At 38.0% G+C, this 14,713-nt stretch overlaps 1 protein-coding gene across 1 annotated transcript in view; it reads left to right on the forward strand.

Annotated features, from left to right (window-relative positions):
- The window catches only part of CELF2 (CUGBP Elav-like family member 2), a 380,720-nt gene that overhangs the window by 50,800 nt on the left and 315,207 nt on the right, over positions 1-14,713 (forward strand). The window lies entirely within an intron of this gene.

A 14,713-nucleotide genomic window follows, 5' to 3' on the forward strand; every position in this document is an offset into this window, starting at 1 on the left:
TGTTGTTCCTCACTGGTGGAGAGACCTTTGTAGGAGAAACCTCACTGAACAAGACTTCCAGGGAACTTTCCTGCCTTTTCTCCAGAAGTTTGGAAAGCTTGACTAGAGTTCAAGTAAGTGAAAACATACCAATAAATGCGATTTCTTGAGTGAGGGCAAAAAAGCTTTAAACATCTATCCTACAATTTGATACATCTATCAAAGAACATCATTACAAATGGTATAGGATGAAGACAGTTTGAACATCCAGGATGCCCCAAAGCTTGCATGATGATTTAACACTTAGACACACTGTGCTTTGTCTCAAGGCTTTCTTTCTCAGCCTTATGGTATGACAGAGTCACATACTATAGCGACATATTTGGATGACTAACATGAATTTATCACATTATATTGATATATAAATCCTTCAGCCAGTATGATTGTGCTACTTGATTAGGCACATCAGATTAAGAGATGGTAGGAGTGTCAAGTCAGCTATCATTTAAATAGACAAAGGATTGGGAGAAGCAAATATTATCATTTCCACTGAGCAAACATAAAGCTGGTATCACTCAGAGGGGTCAGGCAAACTGAGGAAGAAAATCTGGATCTCCTGATTCCCAGGCCGGTATCTCAACCGTATAACCACACTTCCTCCCTCAGCAGAGCTATTGCGTATAGGTTTTGATCAGAACATACTGCTTCTAGCATCTGCCCTTCATCCCTTTTACTTTCCATGTCACTATTAAACTTCCTATAGATGATGCAAAAGGTCAGGCAAAAAAACCAAAACAAAACAAAAAAACATGAAAATGTGTCAAGAAAAATGGAAAAATGCCATCCCTTTTCTGAAAGCTTATTGTAAAATAAATAAATAAAATAGCRTTAAAGAATGGGGAAATTACCAAGGGAGTCATAAAAACTTAGCTTTAGGCCAGAGAAATGTTGCTTTTCATTTCTGTATAGTACATAAGAATATTTTGTGGACTAACAGTGCATGAATAATGTTTTATTAAAATGTATATCTTTACAGCTTTATTTTATCAGGTCCTTCAAGGCTTGGCATAAAAAAGGTTTAACAAGTTTGACACATGCTGATTTAGCATTTATACCACAAACTGAATCTGCTGCTTTCTAAGGGAAAATAGGCCAGCTTTCAAAATACAAACACTGTGAAGTATTCAAAGTGAAACAAAACAAAAGTGAGAAGTGGGAAGAAGAAAAAAAGAAAAAAGATGAGAAATGTAGACCACAGTCATTCCTAACCCACTGTGAACATGTTTTGGGCTAACTTAGAGAATGCATTGCATTAAATGTTGCAGCATCTACAGTTTTAGCATCCATGTTTCTTAATATAATATGTTCATTCAAAACTTATGCATAGGATTCAGTTTAATGTAGTCATTGAGCTTTTTTTCTCTTTAGTCAAAACAAAGTGATGTTTCTGAGAATCAAGGAATTTAAAAACTTTATTTTGTGATCATATAACCAGTTGCAGAAGAAGATATTTTTGAAATATCCTTACTCAGCCACAGTCTCCACCCTAGCAGAAGGGTGACCTAATGTTGGTTGGTGTTGTTAATCTATGTATTGGAACGTTAGTTTTGCAGTCAGTTATAAATATATTGTCATAAAACCTAAAGTTTGGAGGAAAAATTTTATTCCAGTTCTATTCTACATGTGACCTGGATTGTTTTCATGTGGAAATTCTTATTTGAGACTCAGCTAAACTCTTTACTAAACTGATTTTACAAGATTTTTTTTAAGTTGTTTAACAAGGATTTTTCTTTTCATACAAGTATTGGATAGCAGGCGTGTTTTGTAACTTTATATTTCCATTATTAAAATTGCCAGATGGAGACCAGTTGAAATGATTTTTATTTTGTGACTTTGATATTTTTGTACTTCTGCTTTTAAAATAACCATATGGGTGCTCACTAAATTCCCTCAGTTAATTATTTAGAAAAGAAAAAGTCTGTAGGGAGAAGTATTTAAGGCTATGCATTAAGCTTGCTTACAGCCACTGCAACAGGCAAAGTATGGGTAACTCTATGCTGTTAACTGGGCATCATCTTCATAGAGCTAATTAACAAATTAATTAGGATATGCACCASTGCCCGGCTTCATTTTGAGGCTTTTGTGCTCTAATCTCCATCTCCAAAATTTCTATATTTCCTATATTACTTTCAGTTCTTGACGCCTTGTACAGCATGGATCCACTACGTGTAATAATTTGGCATGAATGTTAGGGGAAGAGTTAGTTATATGGGATACTCCTAATGTTGTACTTCTAATAAATGCATTTTTATGACATTTGTTTAAACTAGAGATGATTTCCCTGGCCTCAGTAGTCTCTTTCTTTTGAATTTTCCAAACTTTCTATTACTTTAAGATTTCAGAAAAGCTAATTCCATTTTTTGATTTGTATAGCAATTTTCCTGCCCATAATTTTCAAACTTCAAGAGATTTGAAAGCTACATATACAAGTTATTTCATTTTCCACCAATATAGGTAGACACAGTCATCTTCCACAAGACTCCAAGAGAAGGAGCTGGTGGTGTTTGTCTCATCCAATCAGAATTTCTACAGAATTTAGAAAACCTGAGCCTCGAAAAGAAAAAATAAGAAAACTGTTTTTATTAAGTATACATCACGATTTTGATGAAATCAACAGGCCTATAGTTAAAAGGGTTGACTTGGAACAAATGCATATGGGAAGTGTATAGAAGAAAATTTGTAATTTATTTTTAAGCTTTGTGAAAGCATTCTTTGTTCCCTTTTAGAAAGGGAATCCTTTGTTGTTTTAGCCAAACGTTTTTATCATATCTGTGTCAACTCAATGCTCTAATTCTTTTTACTGACTACATAGCCAACACAATACTATAAGGCAGAGAGGTTTTTTTACTTGGGGTAACAGGCATGGCCACATTAACAAAAAAAAAAAAATTAAGATTTTTTTTTTCTCCTTTTAGGATATATTTAGTACAGGACAGATTCACTCTTTCCTGAATAACTAGCGTAACTCTGTGCAACAATTGCCAATTTTTCTCCATTGTATGTTTTATTGCTGAGTGATTCRAAACTGAAAAATGCTGAATGATCCTAGGAAAAAAAAATGGCTAGATGTGTAATGGGGCTAATGGAAAGTGGTAATTGGGGGAGCTATAAAAGTTAGAAATTTAGTTGCCTTGTCATAAAGGAACAAATGACAATTTTGACCACAGTAATTTGAGAATATTTATATAGCACTAGAAATCAGATACATGAAGATACTATCTTTGGGATCTTTATACAGATCTGTGAGCTCTGCAAATCTACATTTTCTGGAGCTGTTGTTCTGGACCTGTTTGTTCAGTTACCTATCCTATGAATTTCCATTTTAACTTTAACTCCTAGATYCTTTTTGAATGTAGTCAAGTAATATGAGAACAGGAGGGCAATGTGAATTCACACAACCGTTGCTGTGTCTTCCTTGGCAAATTTTATTACTTTCAGGCAGTGGATCCTAAATGCTTTTGCAGATCAAATTTGACATCATTGTCTTCATAGTGAAAATTTCTTCATGATGTCATCTTCATTAATCAAATGTGAGTCATTTTTTCCATTCCTCCATCTAGTAGAAATTAGAGTTAGTCATTGGAAATGCTCATTGTTATGAAATCAGCTGGTGGCTGCTGGTGAGCATGCTGGAGGAAGTGCTGCAGAGCAAGTTGTTTTGCTTTTTGCTAGGCACTGCAGGCAGCCCAAGTCCTCTCCACAGGCCAAGGCTCCAACCAAGTCATCCAGATGGTCTGGCTCAGAAACTCCTTCCATTCACGCGAGGCGGCGAGGTGATAGGGGAAAGCTTGTGCCTGGCTCAAATGACTCATCTTCTTACAACCTTGGGCCTCAGCTTCTGTGTCTTCCCAGTGCTGCTCCTCCACCATCAGTTCATTTCTACAAGTTAGTCACCAGCTTGTGCTCCTGGAGACCTGGAATGAGGCAAGGGAGCAGATATGTTTGCCCTGCTAACTTCTGGGTCAGGCAATCTCAGGAGCACAATTCCGTTTTGGCTACAGAAGGCATAGCAGAAATATGAGCTTTCAGTACACTGGAAAGAAGGACAGATTTCCAAGTTTGTGGAAGCCACAGGAGGCCTGAGAAGCACTGGAGGTCTGTCTCGCCCCGATCTCCACAAGACAGCTGGCCATACTGGTGCTCTGAAAGCAATCTCTTGGTTAGCTCAGCCTGCACTGAGCTAGTAAGCCATGCAGCACAAAACTAACTTGGCAGTCAAATAACGGTGGAGTAGCCAAATGGTYTTTAATCTAGCTAGGAGGATATCCTGAGAACCTCAACTGTGCAAACTCCAAACCAGTGGTCACTATGCAACCTGGGCAGCACCGAATGTGAAATTAATATATTTTCTAACAATTGCATACCAGTGTTTGCCTTGTAATTCAAAATCAAGAGTATACRGAAAAGCATGATACAGTTGTCTTACTGAAAAATAGATAATTTGAATAATCAGAAATTGAGGATATCTATTCACAGTCAATTTACTAAAGGTGTAGTGGGCAAGAAAATGTGATTGGAGAGGATTTTAGGACCACAGAATAATTTGGGTTGGAAGAGGTATTTAGAAGGTATCTAGTCAAGCTTCTTGCCAAAAACAGGATCAGTTCTGTGGTCAGATTAGCTTAATCAGAGAGAGGAGTCTGAAAAACAACAAAAAAAAACAGATATATAGTGAGCATAAAGTATGCTTACTAGAAATAAAGCTCATGAAAGAGAGATAGATTTTGAGGAGTTAATAGATGATAGTAGGATATGTTCACAGTATCTGTGGAGTGAAGCTCTGTGCATGTTCATAGAATCAAATAAGTACTTGGTACTAAGAGCACTAAGATGTGATAAGTACCTGTTAGTAAGGTATGGAGAAGAAACTTGGTGTTGTGAGAGACTTCAGTTTATGGGGACATGGCTGCTGATTTCATGCAACTGRCAGCAGAGTATTGATGGCAGTTTGCTTGTTTGTGTGTTTGTTTTAAATAAAGTAGTTTCAAACATAAATTATATTGCACTCAGTGCAAAACAAATCTATTCTGGACTTCACATTATTGGATAAAGATGAGTTTGTCACTAGACTGGAAGTTACTCACTGCCTAAGGATGAATGATCGTGATGTGATTGCCTTCAGTACAGCAAAATGAGTACATCCCTGCTAGTCATACACATATTGGTGCTTTAAAAGAGAGAATTTTCTACAGGAGGAAAATTATGAATGAAACATTGGAAAATAGGAAACTCTTTATTCACAGTTCATTAGATTATCATAATGCCCCAGCAAGGRAAAAAAACACCTTTGACTAAAAGATTCTGCCATCTCAGTGGTACAGGCAGCAATTAAAGATATTTGGAGATATGCAGAGAGAAAATGAAAAAGGGAGAAATATAGGCTAATGAAAATCTCCAAAATAATATTGAATTGTGCTAAAGAAGCCCAAGAGGTTGAGGGGAGACCTACAGTTGATGGACTAAGAAGAAGAACCTGACGATGTGCCAGGAGTAAAAAGCACACTAAGCAGTGCTCTAGCTCAGGGGATCGTGAATATTTTTTTTGCCACATGCTAGTATTGTTACTGCAAAGGCCATAATAGCTTTTGCCTCTGGGACATACCATTTACTTAAAAGTAGTTCTTATATCATGGTGGGCACCTCCTGCTTCAGGGATCTTTTGTCTTGTATTATTGAAAATGACATAATTTCTAAAAAGGCAGTGTATTTTTATTYACTAGTTTATTTTTTCAGTGTTCATTTTCTTAATTATATTTGCTGCAGATAGTTTCAGTGGCAGTTTCCTTCACCTTCGATCTATATTTTTATTTCTTTGGTTCAAAAGCATTTGGCAGGCTTTCAGAGAGTATCCATAGTGCACTGAACTATTGCTTCTTGGCGATAGGTGATAGCACCCAATAAATTTCCAGCTAGTGCTTGCAGAGAAGGAAGCACCTTATCTTTTCTCCTCCCCAGAGCAGAGCTCCAGAATAAGTCATGATTCTCAACACTTCTTTGGTTGTGGTAACATTCTCCTTACTGCCAAGTTCAAAGGCTGATGAAGTCACAAGCACTATTTCTCCATTCCCGTGCCAGAATTTAGAGCAACTGGAGCAAAAATTAAAGAATTTGTAGCATATTCATGCTTAGGGGTTGCATTTCAATTATAGATATCTAAAAGCTGCCCTACTGCCAGATCAAGACATCTTCCCACAACATCAGTTTTGCTAGAACATGACTTTGAGCAGTGACACACATGTCAGTTCAGGTGGTTCTGCTAATGGCCATGACCTCTGAGGGCAGAGTAGAATAGCCATATGGGAGCTGGGAAGTAGCAATTTGCCTCATTGAGAGCTGGCAGACTTTCCCTATGTATGAGCAGGGACAAAAAGTTGCTTACCACATTGGTGTATACTGCAAACTATCTTAAAATAGTTAATAGACATGCAGTGGTGTTCATATCATCCTCTAGGTATGAACTCTAACAGACAGAGATAAAGCTGGTAATAGTGGTGCAAAAAAAGACAGAGGTGAGAAATACATTTTTCTCTTCAATGGGAAATATTTCATTTCTGTATCTGAAAAGTAGCTGAGTGATTGCTCACATCTTCTCGGGATAATGGAATGAGTTTCAAATTCATTAAAAACTTTGGCTGCTAGAAACATCTTGTTGGAATGGACTGTTTAAAATAAGCAGGCCGGGTTAATCTGCACTGAAAGGAAATTTTACTGGACCATGAYGTTGTTAACTTCATGCCAGCATTCAAAAAGGGCAGGTTCACTGCCCCACATAGGAACTGGCTGCTCATTCTGTCATCATAGGCAAAATGACAGAAAAGACGTTGAGCAATTGGCAGTAAAATATTTGACTAATAGGAATGTAATTAATGAAAGCCAGAAATTCCACTGAAAAATACCTTGTTCCATTTTTTCATGACCTTACAAGGGAAAATTAACAGCACACATTCAGTGCTCTTATACTGGGTTTAGGCTCTTCACTTAGTACTCCTCAGCACTCTTCATACCCAATAGATCTCAAGTTAAATGGATTGAGAACTGGCCAATTAACATGCCAGAGCAAGGATATTTGTTTTTTGGGGAAGARTGTTAGACTCTGTTTTTCCATCAGTAATGTCAACAATAAGCATGAACCCATTAGCGGCAACATGGAATATGAGTTTTAGCTGCAGTGTGCATAATTTGAAAAGAAGTGTCAAAGTTTCAATAAGGTTGAAAGAGAGAAATGATTCAAGTCCTGGAGATAAATTTTAAATTGCTTAAATTAGTAATAGAGAGTTCAGTCTTCCATAGCAAATTAAAATCTGTTCACAATTAGTTCACTTTCAGTTTATTTTCAAAGGATCCTCTGGAGTCATTCATGAACTTCTTCCTAAGCTAGTATTAAAAAAAGTAAAAGAAGATTTGGAGATATCTAGAAACAGCCTGGGAAATTTTAAGACACCTATTTCTGCAACAGGAAAATTCTGGGTCTTAAAAAGATTTTCAGGTTACTGGATAAGGAATAACAATTAAGAGCTGGAATTTCTCATTTGGAGAGGAGGCACAAACTAAACAAAAGGAGCATAAACTATTCAAACTGTTATGAAAATTACCATATCTTCTCCTCCCTCGGAGGGAGACAGAAAGTCTTCCTGGGTGATGTGGAACAGCCAGGTGCAATTTGCARTTTAGTCCTTTACTAATTCCAGCAGACAAGGGCAGCTGAATGAAACCTRAGAAGGCCACCCAAGATGATCTACTGATACCAGGACCAGGGACATGGGCTGTTCCTTCACTTGGAAGTAAGCCAAGTTTCCCAAAGAGTATTCAGCAACTCATGCAGCTTCCAGAGAACGMGTGGTTTCATCCAGCCTCCAATAAACTAGAGATTTGACGAACCTATAATGATTAAACAACCAAATGGCAAAACAAGGATATTTTCTTGCTGTTCCATAGACCAAAGCATCCAATATGAAGCTTTCAAAATATGCAGTGTCTAGAGGCAGAGACGTGCTCGAGAAAGCTGCTTCTATTAGTCTAAGTCTTTTTGCAGTTTTTATTGGTTGGTCCCCATCAAATGAGGCAGYGAATGCTTATGCCTAAGGTTTAGAAAGTAAAAAAAAATGCTTTATTTTCAACATAGAGGCCTGGATTTGTCTTTTTTGGAATTATAGACCGGACTAGGTCTCTTCTAGAAGAAAAATCACTACAGTACTTGTGTAAATGATGTCAACAAGAAAGCAAATAATGACATAAGGTTTTGGTATTTTTGAATGGAAGGAACTCCAGCGAACAAATTGCATGCGTGTAGATGAGCTGTGTATAAAATAACGTAATTTGGGATACAGTAGCTATTAAGACTTTGAAAAGTTTTAAACTTTCATGAAGAGAAGTAGGAAGTAACGGAACAGTCAACATAGGAATGAATGAACAACAATTTGAAGCTTTTCTTGAACTGAAAAATTCTCAGAAGCAGAAAGAGCATAGTACTTATTTTCAGGAAAAAAATATATTTTTATGATAAGGGGAAATAATTGCATTTAATAAATATCAATATCATATATTTTATCTTCTTTCCCCTCATTTAGAAAAAAAAAAGGACTTTTTAGTGAGTATTTTATATGGATGATTGCACTTTAGACTTAACTTTAATTTCAAMTTTCTATTGATGAAGTAATAGTATTATGAAATTACTTTATAGATTGTTTTCACAGGGATAATGTGGTGGCTGTTTTTTACAAAGACAGTGACAGATATTTTCTGTGTGATCCATGATGCTCTGTTTGTACATAGTGGGTTTGTTGATGTTTCTGCATATGTATTCAGACAAGCACTTGGCTCGAAGGCTCCAGGGGAGGTACATGCTCAGGATCAACACACTTAACTGTGTTTTTGTTTATTTGTTTGTTTTTATTTTTTGTTTTGTTTTGTGTATGTGGCTTGGGGGGTGTGTGTGTGTGTGTGTGTGTGTCTATAAAAATCTTCTGTCAGCTGTTATAGTGTAAAAATATCTCTTCTTTTTCCCTGCATTTGTATTAGGAAGGAAAGGTGAAACAATGTCATTTCCAGCAAATCTGGCAAATCTGGAATGTGTCACTGTACTGCTGTAGTTCATACCTAGGCTAGGAGGATATTTTTCCGTGTCTTTACATAAAACATGTATACGTCTGCCCAAGCATCTAATGTACTTTCTCGACTTTTGTGCTGACATCCTTATTTCAATAGCAAGATGTAAGTTCTCATTGGTGACCATCTATGTAAATAGCATCCTCTGCTATTTAAAGGTTATAAACACATGCTATGTCCTTGTGGCTGACACTTCCGAAAGCMTAGGCCTCAATTTAGTTGCATCAATATAAAGCTCATAAACGTAAACTTATTTCAACATTTGCTTAATTCCAGCATTATTCACTTTGGTATTTTCCCATTATTCCTCCCCAAGTCTTCAAAACTTCTGAGTTAGTTTTTATTTTAAAGGATACGGTCTAGGTGACCATCATTTAAAGCTTCAGGGGTTTCTCGTTTCGCCATGGTAACTCCTAAATTTTTGAAATGGCAGAAGCCATCTGTCTCAGCCGATCATGTTCTTTTACACTGAATGATGAACTAGTATTTCAGTTGATTTAGACTTAAAACAATCTTGGAAAGGAAAGAATTTCATAAAGCTGCCAATTTTTTTCTTCTGTTCAGTTCCTAGTGTTCTGCTCTATGCCTTGCTGGGGTGGTGTCTGTCTGTCCCAGCTGGGAAAGTAGGACACACATTAAAAGAATGTTTTCTCAATATCAAGAAGACTACGAGAGGTTAACCAAACTTCTCCATCTAGTTCCTTACCAGTAACCATCCTTTTCTCTGAACTTCTGCAGTGGTTAGAAAACTGGAGGCAGACATTTAAAGAATCTGTTAAAGATGCCTACGGATTTGGGGCCACTCTGTGCCTTTGGAAATCTTTTCCTAAACATTTCACAGTTTGCATTCAGTACAATTTAATTAACTTATATTCCTATTTCAGCGCTGTATGAGACAGCATCCGGACTGTACAAACGCAGCTGTGGTCCATGCGAAAACACAGTTTAATAAGTGCTTATTAAGGTCATCACTGGAGGTTTTGTTTTCTGGACTATGTCACAGAGGCAGCTAGAACAACAACCTTTTCACGAGGACTCACAAGGACTTCTTGGTGCTCCCTATAAAACCTGACACCAAGGGATTAGGAATGCCAAGCCAGACACTGTCTGCTTGCACATCCTGAGTGGTGCTGGAAGGGTTAACAGCTGCTCTTTCTTGCTGCACCAAATTTGACCCATGACTCCCCCGAAAGGAATGAAAGGAGCAGATTGGGGTGTGCACGAGCTCTTTTGGAAAATCCCTGGCAAGTACAAGGAGCTTTTCTTCCCTTTCATTCTTTCGGGCTCCAAAGGGGCAGCTGGGGTGGCCCAAGCTCGGTGCTCTATCAAAGAAAGAGACTCAGTAGACTTAAAAGAAGTTTAGCATAGGATGCAAATGTTTGGCTGATGTGCTGTTTAAAGTAACTGACAAATACCTTAAAAACAGTTAGGGTGATGGGAGTTTGGTGAAAGACGTGTCTTTGCGGATCTGGGAAGCATTTCTCCCGTAATAAAGCACRCTGTAACAGTCACTTTCTGCAGGTGAAGAGGCACAAAAATGCAGCTTTGTTCCTGAAGCTTTTTATTGCTGTGGTTGTCACAAGCAAAAATCTGAAAGCACTTGAAAATCCATTAAAATCGCAATCCACATAAGAAAAATATCTTCTCTTGAAAGTCTGTCTCTGTAGGCTTTGTAAAAGTGAGGCGTCGACCCATACAAGGTGCATTTTTGTGACTTAAGATTAACGGTTAACCATTAAAGTGCGGGCTTCRTGCAATCGCACCTGCTGTTTAGCAGGGAAATAAACCCCACTCAGTCACTGTGGCTGCTGGATGAAGGCAACTTCTCAGTTGCTCCGCATGAGACCATGCTCTGAGCCCCGGGGCTCTGGTCAATGCCTGGCCATGAATCAGTGATTGCTGATGTCCCCAGGGTATTTCAGTTACCACAGTCTCCCCCAGGGTAATTTTCTTTTGGATCGACGCCTGCTTTTTCTGCGGTTCTGTTCAGGTGCYGGCGCGTGACTTTGTGCGTTTTCTTAAACTTTAGCCTTGCAATTCTTTGTCTCCCACATCACACATTTTGCCAAGGGAGAAAGGACTTGCTGCAGAGATTTGTAATGCTTGGATTTACTCATAGCAGTTCTAATATCAGGCTTTTCTTTTTCTTTTTTTTTTTTTTTACAATGGAGTTATTAGATTCAGCCGGATTTTATCACATATCTAGGCCACAAACGAGTGCTCGAACTCCCAAGTTTAAGCAGCGCCTTGCCAACTTTAAAACATTTGGCTGGTCAGCAGGAAGGGAAAAGCTGCTTCTGAAGAACTGAAATGCATTTCCAATTAGTCACTACACTGCTTAAAAGGAGAGGCACTAGGCGCTGGGAGGAGTAGAAAGGAGCTGGACATGTCGGGCCAGGACATGGACAGCAGAAGAGCCTTTCTCAGACTGCAGCAGCTTATCCTGAAGTTTTAGGCGACCCTTTGATATATAAAATTTTATTTTACACCAGATTTCCTAAGAAAAGGGAGATTTTCTCAGTAAAGAAGCCCTGCAGTTGTATATTTTTCCCCAATAACTTGATATTGCTTTGTATGGAGAGTAAAGGAAACAACAAGATGAGTATTGAAGACATGCATTGGGACTATGCTAGAAGGCTAATTCGTGGCCTTTGGGTGCCTGATGACCTGGCTGCTAGGCATCCTGACTATGATGTTGCACTTAAACCAAACTTCCTTGGCCCCCAAAGTATTTTTAATGGAATAAAACCCTTTTTAATGGGATAAAAACCTTCAAGGAGGATTAAATAGCAGCCCCACACTGGTTAGTACTTTTGGTTTTCCTTGMTGTCTAAGGCTATGAAATCCTCAGTCCAATACGTTTTCCAATAAAGAAATAGCTGTGAGAAGACAAACTCTCCTTATGACTTTAAACCATCTTGCTATTGCTCAGTAGCCATCACTGCTTACATTCTTTTAAAAAATGCTTTGCTGTATACTAGAGCTTTTTTGACCACCCTGCTGCCCAAATTAAGGTCCGCAACATTGCATGGAGATCCTTTTATGCATATGTGCATATAGACAAGTATTACTGGTAATAACATACCAATAAATTTAATTTAACATGACTCAAAAGCTTGAAGGTATGCGCTGCTTTGTCAGATTAACGGGGAAATGCTCCACTCTCGCTGGCGACGTGCTCAGGACATGCCTGCTGCAGGAGAGCCCCAAGCTAGGCAAGAAGATGAATTTCAGCAGGTAGAGAAACTTTCCAAGCTGTTGCCTGCTGGCTGGCTGTACTCAGTTTGCCTAAGTAATATATTACAGATGTGCACTCCATTTCTTGGCAAACGAGCTACAGATCATAGGAGATTTCTCCACTTGGGGCATAAAAAATAAAAGTTTTGGAGACAAAACCCTGAACCACAACAGAACAAAACAATTTAGCTTAAAGACAGGTGGGAGTGTAGCTAGCCAAGCACGAGAGTGAAAATAATTTAATAATTTTGTAGTGGTTTTTGTTGTTTCTGTTTGATTTATTCCCTCCTCCTATAGCTACACGCTGTATAAAATACACAAGGCTGTTTTGGAAAATCCACTGCCTGTTGCAAGTTTCTCTGGGCTAAACTTAATCTGCCCATTTTATTTTTAGAAGGTTCAGAGTTGCATTTTTTTTTCCAGTGTTGTAAAATAGTTGGCAAAGCGCCAGCCACATCCAATGAAATGGAGACTGGGTTTTTTCTTTTTTTCTTTCCAGAGATTAAAAGTTTAAGAAAAAAATAAGAAGAATAATCATATTTAATTACAAATGGGAAAGGAATAAGAATCTATGGTATTATTTTCATGCAGATATATGGGAAGAAAATAACGGTATGTTTTCAGAAGGAAGGCAGCGAGTTATGCAAAAATGTGTCTACGGAAAGCATAAAATACACTTGTTAGAGATAAAATTCTTGAAACGGAAAGAGTTTGTGGAATTAGTGGATAAATAGAGTAAGGGATGCCCAGAATTTCCATGCAGCAGAGCAAACGTTTGGCACTGACCAGAAGGGGAAAAGTGGATAAATTGTTTCTCTTGGCCTTGGTTTCTCGCAGTGTCAGGGAAATGTTGGTCCTCCACCTCATGTGCTTAGTCCTTGCCTGCGGGAACGTCCTGCTCTCGTGTAAAGCTCTTCCTTTGCAGATCACCAGGAAATAATAACTCTCTCCCTTACCATCTCAAGGTGTGATTATAAACAGATATGATGGGATAAGGACCCCATGGCGACTTCCACTTGAGTCGATGGGGCAGTTTAATTTTTTGTTTCTTTTTGTTTTCCATGAAGCTTTTGCTGTTTTGAGCCTGATCACTGATGTGAAATGTTCGGTGAAGGCTTTGCAGGGACAAATATGTGAATATAGTTCTAAAATGAGTGAATGTAAGAGGTAGAGGGAGGCCAAGCAGCTATACTATCTCCAGCCTCCTGTGGAAAATTTACTTGTTTAACAGGACTTGCACTCTTTTGGGAAGAAAAGAGACACTGCTTGACCTCTTTTTATTCTTTCCCAAGCCAAAAATAAAGATTTCCTCCCCTCTACAAAGAAATACATGATAAGTGGCCACCAGATTTCATTTACTACTGCCAGACATCCAATTTGCATACCTCAAATATATAAATATATGGCCCCCAAAGTGTGTGGAGATGGGTACAACTCTCCTTTACATTTCTCCCTGGTCTCTTTATCTCCTGGCTCCTCTCTAACAGGCAAAATAGTACCAATCAGAATCTTAAAGTCTTAAAGTGATAAGCAGTCTCCAAACTTTATTATGCTTTACTAGGCTGCTGAGAGTGCCTGACATCATATATATGTGTGTGTGTGTGTGTATATATAAATAAATAAATATATATATATATAAAAAATATGTATATATAATATATAAAGGCTGCTTTTAACTTTGTTGTCTTTTTTTCTTTTGGGAACTAGTGGCAGAGAGGAACTAGTGGCAGATGCCTATTGTATAAATAGCAAGGTGGAAGTATCTGTCGTTTGGGGTAGTTTGGTCCTGGCTGAGCACGTCTTAAAATACGATTTTGGTTTGATTCTAGAATTTTAATTTAGTATTTTCCAGAAATCCCAATGAACTGGTGGAGCTCAAGGCTCAGGTCACTCGCAGAATGAATAGAGAACATTTCAAGGAGGTGGGAAATATAAAGGAGAATATTCAAATGCAGGCAAATCAATGTCAAAAAGTGTTCTAAAAACACAAAAGAAGGCACTCATGTAGGCTTCTTGTTTTGTTTTTTTTTTCCCCTACATAAACGCACACCAACAGAGCAGTATACACAACTTCTCAGATCACCATAGTGATCCAGGGGGACACTCTGCTATTTATTTTTCAAGGCTCAACAAAAAGAAGAAACAGATTTAATGGAGCCAAATGGCCACCTCAGTCCCTTTTAGATATAGAAAAGGGCTACTTCTGCCTCTGCATTATCAGGCTTTTTATTTATCTCCCTTCATAGCAGTCTTGCCATAAACTGTACTGCTTTCGGTCATGACTCCAGTGCACAAGTCTAGGATATTTAAAAAAAAAAAAAAAAAAAAAAAA

The sequence above is a fragment of the Nothoprocta perdicaria genome, unplaced genomic scaffold (genome assembly GCF_003342845.1).
Source record: "Nothoprocta perdicaria isolate Ctin4 unplaced genomic scaffold, notPer1 scaffold_127, whole genome shotgun sequence".
Taxonomy (NCBI): Eukaryota; Metazoa; Chordata; class Aves; order Tinamiformes; family Tinamidae; genus Nothoprocta; species Nothoprocta perdicaria.